Source organism: Puma concolor, chromosome B4 (genome assembly GCF_028749965.1).
Source record: "Puma concolor isolate L17-30 chromosome B4, mPumCon1.1.hap2, whole genome shotgun sequence".
Classification (NCBI taxonomy): domain Eukaryota; kingdom Metazoa; phylum Chordata; class Mammalia; order Carnivora; family Felidae; genus Puma; species Puma concolor.
Window position 1 is genome coordinate 38,389,200 of NC_141673.1, and position 16,990 is coordinate 38,406,189.

Consider the following 16,990-nt stretch of genomic DNA (forward strand, 5'->3'; position numbering starts at 1 on the left):
AAAAAACAACAAGGTTCTCAAATTAGGAGTGATTGATAAAACCAGACCCCAAATTCAAAGAGTGCCAAGAAAAGGAGATGCTTGGAGATCTTGCTCCGTTTGGGGAAAGGTTTATAAAACTTTCATAGTCTATATGTTATTCAAATATCACAACAAAATCTTATATTTATTGTTTTGTTAAATGAAGTTAATTAGTTCATATGTTGCCCCCAGAACACCCAAATTATTAAGAATTTGTCTTGAGCAAAGAACTCTCGTATCTCTTTGACCAATTCCATAATAGGTCTGAGAATCTCATGGGATGTGTATAAATGTGGAGCTGTATCTTTGAAATAGTATCAGATCTTTATACTGCGATGGGAATTTGAGAGGTCAACGTTTATCAATACTTTTGGAATCTGTCCTTAATTTTGCACAAGTGATGTTTAAAAGTGTTGTCTATGTGCTGCAAAAAATTAACTACAGATAATGTTCATTATATGTTAAAAATTTCCACTGGGATTAATGTAAATAATTGGATAAGGTATTAAAATAGTAAAATAATCTTTCAAATATCAACAATAATAAAGGAGTGAATTAAGGTCTTTGGCAGAAAATGAAAACAGTTTTAATTTTGTTCTATATACAATTGTTTGGTATGAACTATTGCTTGACATTGATAATGTTAGAAAACACTAATGTTGGACACCTCAATTTTAGACAGTTTAAAGCACACTATTTCAAAATCTAGAGAAAATAATTTTTAAATGGAAAAAACTGCATATAAGATATGCAACAAAATTGAATTTCCAATAAAATGTGAAGAAATTAAGGGAATGAAAATACTTGCATAACTATAAAGAGAAGATTCACATCAAATAATACTGAAACTGTCTATAGATACTATTTTCTAGCTATTATAAATTCAAAGTATAAAATACTATAAATTCAAAACTAGAATATTCAAAGTATAAAAAGTGTAAATTCAAAGTATAAAACATACAAACTGAAGCATATATTACTACTTTCAATTTTCATTATAATATCTTATTGGAAAAAGTCAAAGAAACACGTATAGTTCTAGAAGTTGTATTATGAAACGGCAAAAATTTGATATAAATAATATAAAATAGTGTAATTAGATATTTTTGTAATAGCTTCTGTGAAGTGTTAATTTTTCATGTATTACTACCAATACAATGTTCAAACATGTAATAATTCCAACTATTGCACTATAAATTTATAAACAATTCCAGACAAATTTCTCCAAATTGAAGTTATTAAAGCAAATACACTGTATTTAAGCACTGTGATGATTTGACAAAAGTCTAATTTGGCATTGCTGTCAATATAATAAAAATTATTTGAAAACCTTGATGATAGCAATATAATGAGTAATTCTGCTGACATGAGAGCTAGAAAATTACGTGAAATAAATATATAATAATTTATGATTTGCTTTGCTTTATTATTCATCCAAATACCTTCTTCCTTTCAATAGGATAGCCAAGCATGTGTCATATTTAAATTTGTTCATTTTTGATGTATTGCTGACCTTCAGTAATAAAAATTATCAAAGCTTAGTGCACACATTTCAATGTATTCATTATGAAGGGATGTTTGTCAGGGTAAAAAGGAAGACTATATTTCATTTAATAGCCTGTAAGTCTAATTTATAACTTTTAAATATTTCATCTTATTGTATATAGACCTAGATTTATAATATTTTCTAGGTCTCACAAATAGCAGGTGTAAATCTGATAGTGAGTCTTGCTTTGAAGGAAGTAGGCATTTTTATTTTCACTAATCTTGTGAAGAAGCCAGAGCATCAAAGTATAATTTTCTACCAGTTAAAAATATAACTCATAAAAACATAAAGTAAGCTCATGTCGAAAACATTCATAGGGGACTAAGCTAAGGGTTAAACTAGTTCAGTGAAGTATAGGAAAGACCAAAGTGTGCATAGTCACAGAAGGGAAAAAAAATGCTGAAATGGCATTGCTAAATTAAATACAAAACTATTTAATATCCTCCAGGTCCATAAAACATAACCTTTGGGGTTATCTTTTCTATCAGACAGAACTCATTTGTATCTCAACTGAACAAAAATCATTTGTAATTTAACAATCTTCTAAAGGTTACATCTAATTGCACAAAGTCTGGAACTTTATCAATAGTAAATAGTAAATCAAAGAAAACTGAAGCCTCCTAGAAAATCAGATAAACTTTGACTAGAGCTGTTAGTGTTCTAGCATGTCATGGACAGGATGTGCAGTCATTCTTTGTATCCCCAAATTTTGGATACTTTTTCTCAGTAAGGGAAAGGAAATAAAATAAAATAATATATTGGGGTGAGAGAGGGACTTCTTTAACTGGAGCTTGGGCTGTGGGCCAGGACTCTGATGACTCTAAGTAGACTCAAAAACATGCCATGTAGTAAGAGTAACTTGGCTTTGCCCAAGCAGAGGCATAAATAAGGCCAGGAGGTGCCCTGTGACTGGGATTCTTCAAGGATCAGCCAGGAGGGGTGCACTCCAAAAGTAGCCTTATTTTATTGTAATTGTGTTTATTCTGTGTTTTGATAGCTTTTCTGTATCTCCAGCCTTTGGTAAAACCCAGTCAATGGATAGCCTCTTGGCTATGGATAGCCAATGGATAAGAACTTAAACAGAGGGTCTGTTCCATGACTGAGTGAAGTATTCATGTTAAGCACGGAGAGAAAAGGGAGGGACAGTAGCTTTCCAAATGCTGAGGCCAGTATAGTTAGCAGCAGTTGTTCAAGGAAAGGTGACCAAGCAAGACAACATATATGAAATTACATAATGTTAAAATCGTTGGTTATACAAAGAAAAAGAGCTGTATAGATTGAATTTGGCCAACATCAGTGGTAAGCAAAGATCAGGTCATATGAAAGACCTAGGCTGGTGTGTATCACAATGCTTAGAAGGGGGTCCTGGAAAAAACTAGCTTTTAATTTTAGACAAATGAATGAGGGTGCTGAGCACCTGTGCTTGTTGAATTGCAGTACAATTGCAGGTATGAACTCTAGAATCATATTGTCCGGGTTCAAATTTTAATTCCACCTCTTGATAGCTATATGAGTTTGATTGATGTGATCTAGCTTCATATTGCCTCTAATTCCTTGTGGTGAAATACATATAAAGCATACCTACCACACAGGGTTGTTAGGAACTAAATGTATACCCATCTGGGGCACCTGGGTGGCTCAGTCGGTTGGGCATCTGACTTTGGCTCAAGTCATGATCTCATGGTTCCTGAGTTCGAGCCCCAACTCAGGCTCTGTGCTGACAGCTCAGAGCCTGGAGCCTGCTTCAGATTCTGTGTCTCTTGCTCTCTCTGCCCCTCCCCCGCTCATCCTCGGTCTGTCTCTCTAAAAAATAAATAAACATTAAAAAAGTTAAAAAATATCTATCTATCTATCTATCTATCTATCTATCTATCATCTATAACTATCCATCATCTTAAAAGACTTAAAGCGGTGCCTATCATATCGCATATCTTTTGGCAATCTTCTCTTGCCACATAACTCCTTCTTGCCTTTCAACACTCCCTTGTGAATTATAGGAGCCATAGCCTGAAAATCGTATTTCCCTTGTTAGTTAGGCTCAGATTTTTGGAAAGCAAAAGGAAGAGAAATGCCATCTTCCTTTCTTTTGCAGATGCCTTCAGCAGAAGGAGTAGCAGCAGTGTCAGTAGGCTCTTCCGTGGGAATGTCGCTCTCAGGTTTCCAGTCAGCTGCAAAAACAAGAGAGACAGAGCCCCCATCAGAGTGGTGGCTAGGCAGGGCTTTGGCCTAGGCGTATTACCAGCTCGGGATCAATGAAGAAACCCCCGTACCCTTTTGTTCACCCAGCTCTGCCAGTACCTAATACTGTGCATTCAATCCTTTTACACTTGAAATATCTAATGGTTTCTGTTTTTCGACTGATGGACATAGTTCTTATAACTTTATTATATTATTTCTATTATTAATATCAGTTATAGCATTAATATTACCATTCATATCCTCTGAAACATTATCCAGGAACCACAATGTCTAAGAACATAACATCCCTATCCAATGTTTTCAATCCACTCCTCTACTTCTTTTCCCCACAGACTTAATCCTTGATCCAGAAGCATATATAATGAATGGTCAATAGTTGTATGAACTGTCGTCTCATTTAAATACACCACTATGGGTTTATATCTATCATTGATCAATGACCTAATGGGTGGACAGATTTATTTCCTTTGACACCAGTCTAAGGAAGATCATTGGTGTTTTGGAGAACAGATTTTGAACAATTAGAAAAATGTGTAATCAATAATAGAAGAGTTCTTCTGTCCTACATAAAGCAAACATGTCAAGAAATATTGTGTGATTTACCTTTAATACATTATCTTTCTCTAACTCTCTATTGATTACCCATGACTTACAACAGTTTGAAGGAGAAAATATATACCACACAGGTGACCTTGTACCGCTGAAACAACTGTAGTTTCTTTTCAGTATCTGGACTGCCTTGCTAAGAGGAACTTTGATCAATGGACTTAGAATCTAGAATTACAAACTCACAGAAAAATCTGTAAATGTGAGGGCTTAAAACCAGGGAATAATTTAAAAAAATTATCTGGAAAAGATAAAACTGATGTGGAGGGAAAGCATCTGGCTCAGCAATGCACTTAAAATGTTCTAAGAGATCAATCTGGCTCACATTAGGGTCTCTTCATTTTGATTTGGTTCTCATTCTTCTCTTTCTTCAAGGACTTAATTCTATCTTAAAACTGTCATATCTGTCTTTCCTCACTGTCTTCTTCTGTTGCTGTCTGACAAAGACTATCACTCACTTTGTCAGCCCTATATTCTTGTTTTTGCTGGCCAACAAGAGGCTCCTTATTACACATTAATTGTGTTAGCTGGAAAAATGTCTTTACTTTGAATGGCTGTTCCCAACAGTATTTTTCAGCAAGCAGTTTTTTTCGTTTTTTTTTTTTTTTAATTTTTTTTTCAACGTTTTTTATTTATTTTTGGGACAGAGAGAGACAGAGCATGAACGGGGGAGGGGCAGAGAGAGAGGGAGACACAGAATCGGAAACAGGCTCCAGGCTGAGCCATCAGCCCAGAGCCCGACGCGGGGCTCGAACTCACGGACCGCGAGATCGTGACCTGGCTGAAGTCGGACGCTTAACCCACTGCGCCATCCAGGCGTCCCTCAGCAAGCAGTTTTGTTGGTTAGGTTGATGCCTTTATTAATAATCTGGAGTTGATAACCATGCCACATATGAGTAAATATAAATAAGATCGATATCCAGGCATCACACTAGAATCGGCATTGTTGTTACAGTTACACTACTTGTGACATCTGCTAATTCTACACATGAAACAATTTATTGCTTTCTGAAAGCTGAAAGAAGAAAATCCAAAGAACTGCTGGAACGTCATTTGCAAAGTTGTTTACTGGAAGACATTATGGTGAAATAAAAATAACACTGACTTTATAATGAGAAGCCTTGAACTCATTCCCTGACTCTTTTTTTTTTTTTAATTTTTAGAAATGTTTATTCATTTTTGAGATAGAGAGAGTGCACGCACAGGCGCGGGGGAGGGGGGTAGGGGCAAAGAGAGAGAGGGAGACACAGAAACCCAAGCAGCCCAGAGCCAGACAAGGGGCTCAAACTCACCAACCCCAAGATCATGACCTGAGCCGAAGTCCGAGGCTTAACTGACTGACCCACCCAGGCGCCCCTGACTCTTTTATTCTAAGGATTAACTCATTTAATTCATCTCTCTCTTTCAGTCCATTTGTCTGTCTCTGTCTCTCTCTCTCTCTCTCTCTCTCTCTCTCACACACACACACATGCATGCACATGCCACACATTTGGCTTATATCAGGAGCCAGCCAACTATGACTTGCAGACTAAATTCAGCCTGTCACCTATTTTTGTAAATAAAGTTTTATTGGAAAACAGCCATATCCATTTGTTTACATTTTCTCTATGGCTATTTTTTCACTTCAAAAGCAATTTAGTAGTTGTGCCAGAGACCAAATGGTTGCAAAATCTAAAATATTTACTATCTTATTCTTTATAGAAAACATTTGCTGATCTCTGGCTTAGATTATAGCAGAATACCAAGAAATAGTAGTCTTGTCCCTTTTAGCTTGAAAAAATATGACAGAACACCTAGTGCCTTGGGTCTTGTTTTTTCTAAACCAACCTCCAGTAAAAAGAACCGGGGCTTCTTGGAGAAATGATTGATTCTAGGGCTGGGGCAGGAAATACACAGGATGAGCCTGGAGCACCCTATAGTGGCAAAAAATAAAGAAGCGATTAAAAAAAGCAAAATAAATAATAATAGGGGTATGTCAGTGCGACACAAGAGACAAATGAAGGTTCTCCTGATGGCAAAAGCTGAAACATTTGAGTAAATAAATAGACAAATAAAAAATGGTATTGGATTGTAACTCAAGGTCTAAAATAAATCTCCATGAGTCCAAAGTGATATAAATACCTGACTGAATAAATAACTAATAGGATAAAACCAAAGAATCTCCAGTACAGAAGAATTTTAAATAATTTATGTAGATACTCTGCCCTCAAGGAGGTGTAACATAACTGTCCATTCCTTAAGCATGGCTGCACTAGTGACTTCCTTTGAAGAGTACAGTACAAAAAAAAAAAAAAAAAAAAAAAGGGAAAAGAGTAACTTTGGAGTGGAGAAACCTAACTAACACCACTGCAGCCAGGGGATCAAGGTCAACAGTAACAAGAATAAGTCAGATTGATAATATGTACCCTTGATATGATGGGATGAGAATGGTACTTTGCCTCCATGGCCTTCCTCTACAAAACATATAACCCAGGACTGATCATAAGAAAAACAGCAGAAAAATCCCAATTGAGACTTATTCCAAAAGTGTCTGACCAGTACTCCTCAAAACTCTCAAGGTCATCAAAAACAAGGGAAAATTTGAGAAATTGTCACAGTCAAGAGGAGGCTAAGAAGACATACCTACTGAATGTAATGTTCCTTCCTGGATGGAATTCTGGAACAAAAAAAGGGTATAGGTAAAAACTAAGAAAATTGGAATAAACTATGGATTTTAGCTAATGATACTCTATCAATATTGCTGCCACATTAATTATAACAATGCATCATACTAATGTAAGATGTCAATAATAGAGGAGACAGTTTGGGGTAAACAGAACTCTCTGTTCTATTTTTATACTTTTTGTATATCTAAAACTATGCTAAAAGAAAAAGTTTATATAAAGATTTGGGAGAAAACACTTGAAAAGCTAGTGTATTTGGATGGCTATCTCTACACATTTAGATGTAGAAATTATTTTACCATGTGTCTCTAACAAAGCAGAACAAAATGAACAAAAAAGTTCCAAATATTTTTATTCTCTTATAGTAATCTACTGTACTAAAATGTTTACTTGAAAATTTCTGCAGCTTTTGCATTTGTAACTAATGGGCTCTGATCCTAAAAGTACTAAAGAAATAAGAAACTGCATTTCAAGTAGAAAAGACAAAAATAGCAGGAAATAGCAGTCATGTGCTGAAATATAATAAAGTCATTCAGAGGTTCTATGTCATTGCAGTACAAAAAATGAGAAAGGGATACAGTTAAAGGGTAAAATCTACTGGGGACATGTTTAATTCAAGCATTGTGTTTTGGAAACTACCCAAAAGCAGTAAGAGACTTAGCACAATGTCAGGAAAATTAGAGAGAGCAGTACAATAAAATGGCAGTTCATTTGTACATTGGAGGGAAGACATGGGCATAATAAGAAAAAAAACTTTTCCTACTTTTGAAAGAAAAAAATACTCTAAGCCATAAGCATATTTCCCAAATAAATAACTGTTTTTAGGTTAAAGAAATGTGCAGCTTATTATGTGCAGCTTATAATGCAAGGGCAATTTTTGGCCAAGACTAAATCTAAAATTGACACACAGTTTATTCTAGAGACTGCTAAAGTTTGAATGCTTTAAAAGTTAAATAAAAAGGGGCGCCTGGGTGGCTCAGTCGGTTAAGCATCAGACTTCAGCTCAGGTCATGATCTCACAGTTGGTGAGTTCAAGCCCCACATCGGTCTCTGTGCTGACAGCTCAGAGCCTGGAGCCTGCTTCAAAATCTGTGTGTCCTCTCTCTCTCTCTCTCTCTCTCTCTCTCTCTCTCTCTCTCTGCTCTCCCCCGCTCATGCTCTCTCTCTCTCCCTCTCTAAAAAATAAACATTAAAAATTATTTTAAAAAGTTAAGCAAAAAACTCCAAAGCTGTCATCGAAGCATTTTAAATCCATGACACCATGCTTGGTTTTAAAATGATGACTCGAAGCCAAATTAAATCATACTGGCAACCTTTCCCGAAAGAGAAACTGGATATTTCACAAGGGCTGTTGTCAGGGCATGTTGGAGTAAGGTATCGATACCCTGGGCCTCTGATGCTAGAAGCAAAGGGATTCAATTCTCAGGAAATATGTTTTTCAATCTATTCAAATACAAGGAAGCAATGCAACCTTTCAGAAAACGATGTTATTCCCTTCAGAAGACATGTTATTGTGAATACAGTTAACCCAAACCACAGGTTTCAATGGTTTTCCCTGAAAGAATAGAAACACTCAGAATTATACCACCTTTGCCTAGAAAATAATTTTTTAAAGATAGATAGTCCTCAAACAACTCAAAGTAATAAAGCAATTTAACTTATCAGTTCCATGATACTAGATGGGAGAATATCTGTTAAATTGAATGTATTTATTGGCTATCGATATTCTATATTTGTACTTACATATAGAAAAATCAGACAATGAGCTATTAGGAACTTCATTGTCAAAATTTTATTATAATGACTAACTAAAAATTGAGCATTATAAATTCTACTTATGTTTGCTTTAGCCTGATGTCCATAGTGTTGTTGTTGTTGTTGCCGTTGTTGTTGTTGTTGTTTTAATACAACTGGTATTTCATTGAAGAGTAAAACAGTAAAGGTGAAACAGACAGACTGATCCCTTTGACTGCTTAATAGTTAATGTTGTTTCAGTTTTGGATCCAGAGTAAGAATTAATTTTGCTTATTCCAGTATAGCCTTAGCATAGATTAATCAAGTTTCATTTATTTAACAAATGTTTACTGATCACAAAATTTGCATCAGATACTATACTAAAACTCTAGGGATACAATTGTAAGCAAAATTAAAAAGGGATGTCTGTCTTTGTGGAGCCTATAAGACAATAGAAGAGACAGATATTAATTAAATAATCACATGAGCAAATGTGAAATTCCTCTTATATAATTGGCAGGAAGGACAAGTACATAGTGCTATGTGGTATAATCAGAGAATTGAAAAATCTTCTCTGACAATCACACTTGAGATCAGACCTAAAGAGTAAGTCAAAGTTCACTAGAACACGAGAAGAGGGAAAATTTCCCAGGTAGAGGGAAAAATGTATGCTGCTACATTCTTTGAAAGTTAGTGTGGACCATGAGGAGCTTTGGAGATCACAGTAAAAATATCTGCCTTTATCTTAAAAGAGTAGGAAAACATTGCGTTTTAACCAAAGTGGTGTAACTATTTTTGCCTTTCAAAAATGCCATGTAGTTTACTATGTGGATAGATGACGAGACAGGGTTGATCCAGTTTCAAATACACTAGTTAAAGGGCTATTACAGTATAGGGGAGTTAGTTTCTGAGAACCTGAGTCATGATGTTTTCTCTGGAGATTCTAAGAAAGTGGATAGATTTGAGCACCATTTAAGAAAGAATATGCACTGGACTTGGTGATGGGTGGAACATGGGCTGGGAGATAAAAGAGAGAAAGAAAAACAGGTATAAAAATTAGCCTATAGATTTCTGGTTAGTGTAGTTTCTGGTTAATGTAGTGTAGTGTAGTTTCTGTTAGTGTAGAAAGAAAAACAGGTGTAAAAATTAGCCCATAGATTTCTGGTTAGTGTAGCGGAGTTTCATTGGGACAAACAACAAAAGATTATTAAAGAAAGAAGATGATGTTAAATACAATGAGTCCATTTTGGGATGTTGACTTTAAGATACCACTGGGATCTAGAAGAAAGGATGGCCACAGTGGCACTTCCTGAATGGCAGAATAAGGATTTCTGAAAATTTGCCCCCTGTAAGAACAATGAGAAGACTGGCAACAATTGTCAAAATCAACTTTTTTAAAACTCTGGAAATCAAGCAAAGGCTTACAATGATTACAGAAGTTTTCATGTAAGGAAGATGGCTGAATCACAACAGTGAGCTCTGTGGCACTTTAATTTGCCTTACTCCTATCACCCTGTTCCCAGATGCTCAGTAGCACTGAAAACCCACAAGCTAACAATCAGCACCCATCAGCCCCTGGAGGGAACAGAGTGGGTTTGGACCTTCCTAAAGCCCCATCCCCAGAGAAATGTTGCTATTTGGTCTTTCTAGCAGCAAAGAAGGTATAGCTCCCTTCTTAGGGCTTGCGTTTAGTTGACATAACTCAGAACTCCTTCTCTGTTTGTTTTACATCCATTGCATTCATGGAAAATGGTTACTAGTAATTATTTAACATTACGGTTGCTTTAGGCAGCAATACCAGTTTTAGCTAAGAAATAAAAATCACAATCTTAACAAGGCAAATGGGGTAATGAAATGTCCCCTGGGGGATTTGAAAGGGTCCAGCATATTTCTGGAAATCCAGAAGGACATGCTCACCTGCGAGGCTGTGCATATGCCCAGGAATGACTTGAGAAGGCTCTAGTCTCTCACCTTTGGCTGATACTGATGCTCTGGCCAAGAAGGAAGTAGAGACTAAGGCAGAGTTTAACTGCATAATGGGGCATTGAAGGCATATCCCAGCATACAGGGCCCGTCAAGAAAGACTGAATGACTTAGTGGTTCAAGGCCTCTAAGGAAATATTTGTCTAATCGCTAGCTGATCACTAAGTTAATTGAGAAAAGTCCTCATTGGCTGCACATAACAAAGAACACAGGTGGAAATAGCTCAGGTAAGTCACTAAACAAACAACTTTGTCAGTGAAGTTGCAAAGTGGTGCAGCCATTTTGGAAAACACCTTGGCAGTTTCTAAAATTCTTAAAGGTAGAGTTACTTTAAGATCCAGCAATTCCATTCCTAGATATATGTCCAAGAGAAATTGAAAATCTATGTTTATACAAAATTCATACATAAACGTTCATAGCAACATTATAATAGCAAAAAAATTGGAAACAACACAAATATTCATCAACTGAAGAATGGATACAAAAATATGGTGTATCTATATAAGGGAATATTATTTGTCCATAAAAGGGACTGAAGTATTGATACCTGCCGGAACATGGATCATCTCGAAACATCAAGGTAAAGTGCACAAAACTAGACACAAAATTATTCCATTTGTATTAAATTTCCAGAATAGGTAAATCTAGAGAGAGAAAAGATTGGTGGTTGCTAGGAGCTGGGGGGAAGTGGGAATAGGGAGTGAAAGCTTCTGGATATGGTGTTTTCTTTTGGGGTGGTGGAAATAGCCTAAAATTATATAGAGGTGATGAATGTACAACTATGTGAAAATATTCAATTGTACACTTGAAATGGATGAATTTTATGACATGTGCATTATAACTCAATAAAATTGTTACAAAAAATAAAAAGGATGGAATGATAACTTTCAATGTTTGGTGTTTATAGGAAAGATAATAACTTTGGATGCAAGGGTATAAAGTTTTCTTTAAATTTTTAATGTTTAGAGGCACCTGGCTGGCTCAGTCAGTTAAGCATCTGACTTTGTCTCAGGTCATGATCTCGCCGTCTGTGGGTTCGAGCCCCATGTCGGGCTCTGTGCTGACAGCTTGGAGCCTGGAGTCTGCTTCGGATTCTGTATCTTCCCCTGTCTCTATCCCTTCCCTGCTTGCACTCTGTCTCTCTCTCTCTCTCTCCTTCAAAAATAAATAAACATTAAAAAATCAAGAAAATTTTTAATATGTTGTTCAGTGGAAAGTTTCATCATTGTCTTCATTTAGGCTGCAATAACAGAAACACCATAGACAAAATATATTTCTCACTGTTCTAGAATCTGGGAAGTCCAAGATCAAGGCACCGGCAGACTATATGAAGGCCCACTTCCTGGATCTTCTAATCGGTTCTCATAAGGTAGAAGGGGCAAAGGAGTTCTCTGGGGTCTCTTTTATAAGGGCACTAATCTCATTTGTGGGAGCTTCAGCCTTGGGACCAGATCACCTCCCAAAGGTTGCATATCCAAAGGCCATCACTTTGGGGATTAGGATTTAAACATGTGAATTTGGGGGAGACACATTCAGTCCACAGCAATAATGAAGTTACAGAGCACAATTTTTAAAAAGAATATAAAAAATAAAGTAGGGGAGATAAGGGCCCTAGGGACTCAACAAAGAGGTGGTTGAAGAAAACATCTCAGAGACATTGCATGTAGGTCCCTGGTTTATATTGCCATAAAGCTATCATGTTAGAGAAAGTAAATATGTCCAAAGTAACTTTGAAACTGGGCAAGAAATATTATTAAGATAAATGGAGCTCACTAAGGAGATTAAAACATATGGTCCTTTCCCGTTTCTTAAACTTCCAAACTTTCCAAAGGCATTTGGATGATAGAACAAAGCATAAAAACAGAGAGAAAACTGAAAGGAGCCATTCACAGTAATTGAAATAGCCAAATGTAAAATGCAAATTGTCTTTAAGGCACTGGTTCTGTGCTTTGAGAATGCTGAAGGTTTTTAAAGAGGAGCTGGAGATGGGCACGATTTATATGGATAAACAAGAGATTTAAATAAAAAAGAAACAACATTACTTTCCACTTATGTGGTACATTCAAACCACTCCTCAGATCTGAGGGCCAATTATATACATATATAAGAAAAGCTAAAGAAAACATTTGAGTGTGTTCTTTTTGTGAGAAATACATTGTAACTAAAAATCAACCTCAGCATCGATCCTCATTGTCTTATATAATTATAGCATTTCTATCTGCTTTGTCCACATTATAGTCTTATTCAAAATAGTGTTCATATCAATACAGTTCCTCTTGGCCAGCTAACCTGCTGGCATTTAAACAATTGCCAGCCTTGAATATTAATCTCAGAATTATTAACAAGGAAGATTGGGGAGGTGATAGGTGAATTCACTTTTGAACAGTGGATGAAAAGCTGACATGGTCCAGGGTAGGTCTTTAAAAGCAGCTTTTTGAGAGGTGGAGATAGGGCCGAAAGAAAGAGAGGTGGGCTTTGAAATCAAGCTCATGAGGGAAAGTGGCCTGTGTATTGATTCTCTATTCTTAGAGAGTAGTATCTTCTTCATAGAGATACAGGAAAGATTAAGTAAAATGATGTTAGAATCAAGACATCAGGAAGTTCCTGGAGAAACATTTTACTCTGCCTGACTCAAGTATTTGTCAGTGGGCTGCAGGTTATAAGGAAATTCAAATTTTATCTGCCACTTCCTTCTTGCCTTTGTTCCCCACATCACTATGGAGGGGAGGGTGATTTGGGGGCTCCAGGAAACTGAGTCTGTAGGTTTTTGGAGATTAGGCTATTAATAGATTGCTTTTTCTTGTAATTTAGTAAGATATTTGTAAACTGATGGAGACTCTATCAGTTTAACCATTTGCTTTCTGTCCTTTCCTTTGTCCTTGGGCAGCCAGGAGTGCTGAGGAAGGTCACATGTATCCCACCCTTGGGGGGAGGGTTAATGCCAGCTTGTGCTTGGCCCTCAGCTTGCCTTATGGTCCCTCATCAACTATATTTGCCCCTCACATGTGAATAATACCTGAATGTTGACAAGTGTTTCATATTTACATAGGATGTGGTCTGATCTTGCTATCCTACAAAGGAAAGTTAGGTACAGAGTCGCAACAGTGGCATATATTATAGCAAATTTTCATTAATATAATTTTCATTCCTCCCTTCCAGCTCATAGGTGTCATGAGATCAGTGTATCTTCTTCCTCATCCATTGGTCTCCTAAATGCACTATGCGATCTCTGGTAGGCTGCGATACAGAATGCATATTGGTTTGGTGACTGAGATATTCAGACTAGGTATGCTTTCAGCAGGAAAGGGTACAGTCTGCCCTTACACTGGCAGAGGCAGGGGCTCTCCTGACTGCTCTACCAGGCAAAAGCTCAGTGGAGGTAATGGTGACAAAGAGGTAGAAGTTTAAGTAACTGGAGTTACAGAACGTGTGTGTGTGTGTGTGTGTGTGTGTGTGTGTGTGTGTGCGTGTGCAGGGTGAATAATGGACCCCACAGCTTTCAGACAGAGAACCTAGAGAAACCATTCCTTTGGAAATTCTAGCTGGGGTCGGATATGCTGTTGAAACTTGGTGAGCTATAATACTACGGGGGGGCTTTTTGGCCAAGAAGCTGAAAACGTTTTATGCAGAAGGAGTGACCTGGGAGGTCTCAGTGCAGTGGAGTTATATTATAGGTACTCTTGAGGTGGATTTAGAACCTAACCCTTATTTCATGGCATTAATGCCTAAGAGCACGAGCCTGATTCCTGTTCAGCGGGGCCTCAAAAAGGTATTGACAGACTGGAAAGATAGATGCAAGCAGTCAAGGTCCTCTCCATACTTTTCCCAAGAATAGTATGCAAGTCCAGCTGCGCACGCAAGATTTAACTTAAAATCCAGTAAGCATTTACCTACTGTGTGCCAGGTGACATTTTATCTTGTTACCTCCTCCCAGGAAACAATTTATTTATATTCATTAGGTTTGCAGAGGCTGATTTATTAAAACAGAATGGACTAAATCCTTCAGGCAAACAGAAACATTTTATAATTCTCATCCATCATTTGCTCTCTATTAGGATTTTTATAGTTTTCAAGTCAGGAGGAATAGCGAACACATTTACTACATGCCAGACACGGTTGCAAACAGCTTATACAGATTATCTCCTTTGACCTTCACACCAGCCTATTCCATAGGTACAATTATAATCCAATTTTACAGATGTGGAAACAGAGCAAGAGACACTGTCATTTAACCAAGGTCACACAGGTGCTAAGTGATGGCTCTAGGATTCAAAGTCTGTGGGCTGATTTCAAGGGAGGGACTCTTAAACTCCGGCCACACTGTATCCCAGCACCAAGTTGCTTGCTACCTGAAGGTTTCAACTTTGGTTTTAAGCTTAGCATAGTAGTCCTCAGATTTTAATGCATTTAAGAATGAGGGCATAAGGGGTGTCTGGGTGGCTAGTTGGTTGAGTGTCCGACTTCAGCTCAGGTCATGATCTCACGGTTTGTGAGTGTGAGCCCTGAGTTCTGTGCTGACAACTCAGAGCCTGGAGCCTGCTTTGGATTGTGTCTCCCTCTCTCTGCCCCTCCCTAGCTCGTGCTCTGTCTATCTCTCTCACTAAAATAAATAAACATTAAAAAAAAAAAAAGAATTAGGGTATAGACCCAAATCAAGTTTTATAGATGATATAAAGGAATTCAAGGACAATTTTTGCCTTACTAGCTGACTTGAGAATTTAACCCTGGCAAGAAGCAATCTCACTGTAATGTGCAAAATCATAGCCAGCCTGTGAAGTAAATGTAATGTAAGTAGAAGCCAGCCCTCCCTAATAGGGTGCTTGGACATGCTAACTACGGATAACTTATCTATTCGTTTGGGCCTAGGCATTTTTTAGGTACCATTAGTGTGCCTGCGGTATTACAGTTAGTATATGAAATGCAAAATATAAAATAAGTACTTAGAAATGTATTTTTATTGGCACGGCCGTATTTGAATGGCTCAGAGTGGGGCTTGGCCCAGCAGCGGAGGGACGTTCTAGGCTGCCGGGCGCAGCTTGTCAGCCCCGGGGCAGGGCTGAGGTGCTGTGGTACCAAGAGACGCCGGTATCTAAGACATGATGACATCTGAAGCCCAGAGTGTTAAAAAAAGAACTTATTGTGATACTATGGAGGCCTATTCCACCGGTCTTCCTAGAAAAAGGGGCTCTAATTTTACTAATAAGAACATGAAGGAGGTTAAGAAATCTCCAAAACAGTTGGCTGCTTACATAAATAGAACAGTTGGACAAGCTGTGAAAAGCCCAGATAAACTACGTGAGGTGATCTATCGCAGAAAGTGCATCATCCTTTTCCAAATCTTTGTCACAGAAAAAAACAGTCCCCTAGAAGTGCGGGCTGTGACATGGCAAATAAAATGAACTGGCTTGTGCAGGCCACCCACCTGAAAAATTACGCCATGATAGTCGAACATACTTGCTTAACTCCAGTGATTCTGGTTCTTCACAGACAGAAAGCCCATCATTAAAATATAGTGGGTTTTTCTCTGAGGTTTCTCAGGACCATGAAACAATGGCACAGGTTTTGTTCAGCAGGAATAGCTTTAACGTTCTGCAAAAAGAAAAGTATAAGTGAGCTTGCAGCTTATTTGGTGAGGATAGAAGACCTTGGAATTGTCATGGATTGCCTTCTTGTGCTCACCAATAGTTTACAGAAGGAAAAACAATACATCTCACTTGGCTGCTGTGTAGATTTGTTACCTCTGGTCAAGTCCCTACTTAAAAGCAAATTTGAAGAATATAGAATAGTTGCTTTAAATTGGCCTCAGGCAGAAATAAAAAGGTGGTGGTCAGAACTATCATCCAAAACAGAAACTATAAATGATGGACATATTCAGATTTTAAAGCAACAATTAAGTGGACTATGGGAACAGGAAAATCACCTTACTTTGCTTCCAGGATATACTGGTAACATAGCCAAGGATGTAGATGCTTATTTATTGCAGTTGCATTGAGACACAGTCTACTATAAAGAACATTTGATTATTTAAAATGTCCCCAGACTAAGATTAAAAAAAAAAAAAAAAGTCTCGGGGCGCCTGGGTGGCGCAGTCGGTTAGGCGTCCGACTTCAGCCAGGTCACGATCTCGCGGTCTGTGGGTTTGAGCCCCGCGTCAGGCTCTGGGCTGATGGCTCAGAGCCTGGAGCCTGTTTCCGATTCTGTGTCTCCCTCTCTCTCTGACCCTCCCCCGTTCATGCTC

General features: G+C 37.6%; 1 pseudogene; it reads left to right on the forward strand.

The window, feature by feature from the left end:
- The first annotated feature begins 15,709 nt into the window (after positions 1 to 15,709).
- Positions 15,710 to 16,783, forward strand: LOC112863913 (KATNB1-like protein 1 pseudogene; annotated as a pseudogene).
- The last annotated feature ends 207 nt before the right edge of the window (positions 16,784 to 16,990 follow it).